The sequence below is a fragment of the Cherax quadricarinatus genome, chromosome 18 (genome assembly GCF_038502225.1).
Source record: "Cherax quadricarinatus isolate ZL_2023a chromosome 18, ASM3850222v1, whole genome shotgun sequence".
NCBI lineage: Eukaryota > Metazoa > Arthropoda > Malacostraca > Decapoda > Parastacidae > Cherax > Cherax quadricarinatus.
Window position 1 is genome coordinate 7,077,887 of NC_091309.1, and position 5,000 is coordinate 7,082,886.

General features: G+C 45.4%; 1 protein-coding gene across 1 annotated transcript in view; it reads left to right on the plus strand.

Annotated features, from left to right (window-relative positions):
* Positions 1 to 5,000, plus strand: part of LOC128689542 (diuretic hormone receptor) — a 305,584-nt gene that overhangs the window by 269,135 nt on the left and 31,449 nt on the right. The gene's annotated exons all lie outside the window — the stretch shown is intronic.

Genomic DNA, 5,000 nt, shown 5'->3' on the forward strand with positions numbered 1-5,000 from the left:
GACCAGAACGAGCCCCTGGTTTACCCGACGGTGTAAGGAGGCAAAAACAAAGTGCAATAGAGAATGGAAAAAGTACAGAAGGCAGAGAACACACGAAAATAGGGAGATCAGTCGCAGAGCCAGGAATGAGCATGCACAGGTAAGGAGGGAGGCCCAGCGACAGTATGAAAATGACATAGCATCGAGAATCAAGACTGACCCGAAACTGCTGTATAGCCACATCAGGAGGAAGACAACAGTCAAAGACCAGGTGATCAGATTAAGGACATAAGGTGGAGAACTCACAAGAAATGATCAGGAGGTATGTGAGGAGCTGAACAGGAGATTTAAGGAAGTTTTTACAGTAGAGACAGGAAGGGCTGTGGGAAGACAGCACAGAAGGGAACATCAAGAGGGAATATACCAACAAGTGTTGGATGACATACGAACAACTGAGGAGGAGGTGAAGAAGCTCCTAAGTGACCTTGACACCTCAAAGGCAATGGGACCGGACATCTCCCCATGGGTCCTTAGAGAAGGAGCAGAGATGCTGTGCGTGCCTCTAACCACAATCTTCAACACATCCCTTGAAACTGGGCAACTACCTGAGAAATGGAAGACAGCTAATGTAGTCCCCATATTTAAGAAAGGAAACAGAAACGAGGCGCTAAACTACAGACCTGTGTCTCTGACATGTATTGTGTGCAAAGTCATGGAGAAGATTATCAGGAGGAGAGTGGTCGAACACCTGGAAAGGAACAAGATTATAAACGAAAACCAGCATGGGTTCATGGAAGGCAAATCTTGTATCACAAACCTCCTGGAGTTTTATGACAAGGTAACAGAAGTAAGACACGAGAGAGAGGGGTGGGTAGATTGCGTTTTCCTAGAGTGCAGGAAGGCCTTTGACACAGTTCCCCATAAGAGATTAGTGCAGAAGCTGGAGGATCAGGCGCATGTAACAGGGAGGGCACTGCAATGGATCAGGGAATACCTGACAGGGAGGCAGCAACGAGTCATGGTACGTGAAGAGGTATCACAGTGGGCGCCTGTGACGAGCGGGGTCCCACAATATGGTCAGGTCCCTCTCAAATCCAGCCCCTCTCACTAGTGGAAGTTGTCGAAGTTGATTGCAGGTCTGTACCAAGATACCCTTGTGTTGCAGTGTCTGACAGATTGAACATTAAAATGGTATAAAATACCGACAGGTTGTTAGGTAAGACACATATGCAACAGTTAGGTATCTTTATTATGAAACGTTTCGCCTACACAGTAGGCTTCTTCAGTCGAGTACAGAAAAGTTGATAGAAGCAGAAGATACTTGAAGACGATGTAATCAGTCCATCACCCTTAAAGTTTTGAGGTGGTCAGTCCCTCAGTCTGGAGAAGAGCATTGTTCCATAGTGTGAAACAATATGGAGATGAAGTGACAGGATGGAGCTTATATAGCGCCAAGAGGTGAGACATAGGCCACTAGGAGAGGTAAGAACTCAGATGTTGAGAGGTCAGGTCCCTCTCAAATCCAGCCGCTCTCACTAGTGGAAGTTGTCGAAGTTAATTGCAGGTCTGTATCAAGATACCCTTGTGTTGCAGTGTCTGACAGATTGAACATTAAAATGGTATAAAATACCGACAGGTTGTTAGGTAAGACACATATGCAACAGTTAGGTATCTTTATTATGAAACGTTTCGCCTACACAGTAGGCTTCTTCAGTCGAGTACAGAAAAGTTGATAGAAGCAGAAGATACTTGAAGACGATGTAATCAGTCCATCACCCTTAAAGTTTTGAGGTGGTCAGTCCCTCAGTCTGGAGAAGAGCATTGTTCCATAGTGTGAAACAATATGGAGAAGAAGTGACAGGATGGAGCTTTTATATAGCGCCAAGAGGTGAGACGTAGGCCACTAGGAGAGGTAAGAACTCAGATGTTGAAAGGTCAGGTCCCTCTCAAATCCAGCCCCTCTCACTAGTGGAAGTTGTCGAAGTTGATTGCAGGTCTGTACCAAGATACCCTTGTGTTGCAGTGTCTGACAGATTGAACATTAAAATGGTATAAAATACCGACAGGTTGTTAGGTAAGACACATATGCAACAGTTAGGTATCTTTATTATGAAACGTTTCGCCTACACAGTAGGCTTCTTCAGTCAAGTACAGAAAAGTTGATAGAAGCAGAAGATACTTGAAGACGATGTAATCAGTCCATCACCCTTAAAGTTTTGAGGTGGTCAGTCCCTCAGTCTGGAGAAGAGCATTGTTCCATAGTGTGAAACAATATGGAGAAGAAGTGACAGGATGGAGCTTTTATATAGCGCCAAGAGGTGAGACTTAGGCCACTAGGAGAGGTAAGAACTCAGATGTTGAAAGGTCAGGTCCCTCTGAGCCTACTGTGTAGGCGAAACGTTTCATAATAAAGATACCTAACTGTTGCATATGTGTCTTACCTAACAACCTGTCGGTATTTTATACCATTTTAATGTTCAATCTGTCAGACACTGCAACACAAGGGTATCTTGGTACAGACCTGCAGTCAACTTCGACAACTTCCACTAGTGAGAGGGGCTGGATTTGAGAGGGACAGGGGTCAGTTCTAGGACCAGTGCTATTTTTGATATATGTGAACGACATGATGGAAGGAATAGACTCTGAAGTGTCCCTGTTCGCAGATGATGTGAAGTTGATGAGAAGAATTAAATCGGATGAGGATGAGGCAGGACTGCAAAGAGACCTGGACAGGCTGGACATGTGGTCCAGTAACTGGCTTCTCGAATTCAATCCAGCCAAATGCAAAATCATGAAGATTGGGGAGGGGCAAAGAAGACCCCAGACAGAGTATAGGCTAAGTGGACAAAGACTACAGACCTCACTCAGGGAGAAAGACCTTGGGGTGACCATAACACCGAGCACATCACCGGAGGCACACATCAACCAAATAACTGCTGCAGCATACAGGCGCCTGGCAAACCTGAGAATAGCGTTCCGATACCTTAATAAGGAATCGTTCAAGACACTGTACACTGTGTATGTTAGGCCCATACTGGAGTATGCAGCACCAGTCTGGAACCCACACCTGGTCAAGCACGTCAAGAAGTTAGAGAAAGTACAAAGGTTTGCAACAAGGCTAGTCCCAGAGCTCAAGGGAATGTCGTACGAGGAAAGGTTGAGGGAAATCGGACTGACGACACTGGAGGACAGAAGGGTCAGGGGAGACATGATAACGACATACAAGATACTGCAGGGAATAGACAAGGTGGACAGAGATAGGATGTTCCAGAGAGGGGACACAGGGACAAGGGGTCACAACAAGGGACGTTAGGAAGTATTTCTTCAGTCATAGAGTTGTCAGGAAGTGGAATAGCCTAGCAAGTGAAGTAGTGGAGGCAGGAACCATACATAGTTTTAAGAAGAGGTATGATACAGCTCAGGAAGCAGAGAGAGAGAGGACCTAGTAGCGATCATTGAAGAGGGGGGGCCAGGAGCTGAGTCTCGACCCCTGCAACCTCAATTAGGTGAATTAGGTGAGTACAAGAGAGGGTGACAGTGGAGCAGCTGGCTAGAGATCAGTGAAAAGCACAGGTGATGCTGCCACACAGTTACACAGCAGATCAGGTAACGTAATTAAGGAGACACGATGCTCGCCATGGACTTACTGTAATTCTGATTATTTTATGCTTACCCGCCCTTCCCCGTCTCTCTCTCTCTCTCTCTCTCTCTCTCTCTCTCTCTCTCTCTCTCTCTCTCTCTCTCACACACACACACACACACAACCCAAAAACACACACACAATAATATTTAAATTATTAATCACCCTGATGATAATAATAACAATGAAAGTATAAATGGCTTAACCCTTGAGCTTCCTCATCCACGATATTCAATTTGCAACTTGACTGACAATCCTTCTATGACATATATTCTCTTGTTTTTCTCTCCCGACTGAGGCAATATTTCTGCAACTTTTGTTCAATTATTACCTCCATTATTTTGCAACATTTAATTGATATAATTATTTCCAATAGGCGTTGACTGAATTATGGGATAGCGGACTTTTTTCTGTGTGCATGTGCTCAATTTAGTTGTCCTCGCCTAGTTGGGACTGAAGGGGGTTCGAATCACGGTTCGACAACTCACGAGCGGTCACCATAGGAACCTGGTCCGATGGGGACCCAATCATACCTTTCTCTCACACCTGTGCATGTAATCTGATTCCAGGTATTTTGAATGTGGTGACACTTGTCTACCTTGTGTGTGTGTGTGTGTGTGTGTGTGTGTGTGTGTGTGTACTTACCTAGTTGTACTCACCTAGTTGAGGTTGCGGGGGTCGAGTTCGAGCTCCTGGCCCCGCCTCTTCACTGGTCGCTACTACGTCACTCTCCCTGAACCGTGAGCTTTATCATACCTCTGCTTAAAGCTATGTATGGATCCTGCCTCCACTACATCGCTTCCCAAACTATTTCACCTCCTGACTACTCTGTGGCTAAAGAAATACTTCCTAACATCCCTGTGATTCATCTGTGTCTTCAACTTCCAACTGTGTCCCCTTGTTGCTGTGTCCCATCTCTGGAACATCCTGTCTTTGTCCACCTTGTCAGTTCCTCTCAGTATTTTGTATTTCGTTATCATTTCCCCCTAATTCACCTGTCCTCCAGTGTCGTCAGGTTGATTTCCCTTAACCTCTCCTCGTAGGACATACCTCTTAGCTTTGGAACTAGTCTTGTTGCAAACCTTTGCACTTTCTCTAGTTTCTTTACGTGCTTGGCTAGGTTTTTATTATTTTTATTATCACACTGGCCGATTCCCACCAAGGCAGGGTGGCCCGAAAAGAAAAACTTTCACCATCATTCACTCCATCACTGTCTTGCCAGAAGGGTGCTTTACACTACAGTTTTTAAACTGCAACATTAACACCCCTCCTTCAGAGTGCAGGCACTGTACTTCCCATCTCCAGGACTCAAGTCCGGCCTGCCGGTTTCCCTGAACCCCTTCATAAATGTTACCTTGCTCACACTCCAACAGCACGTCAA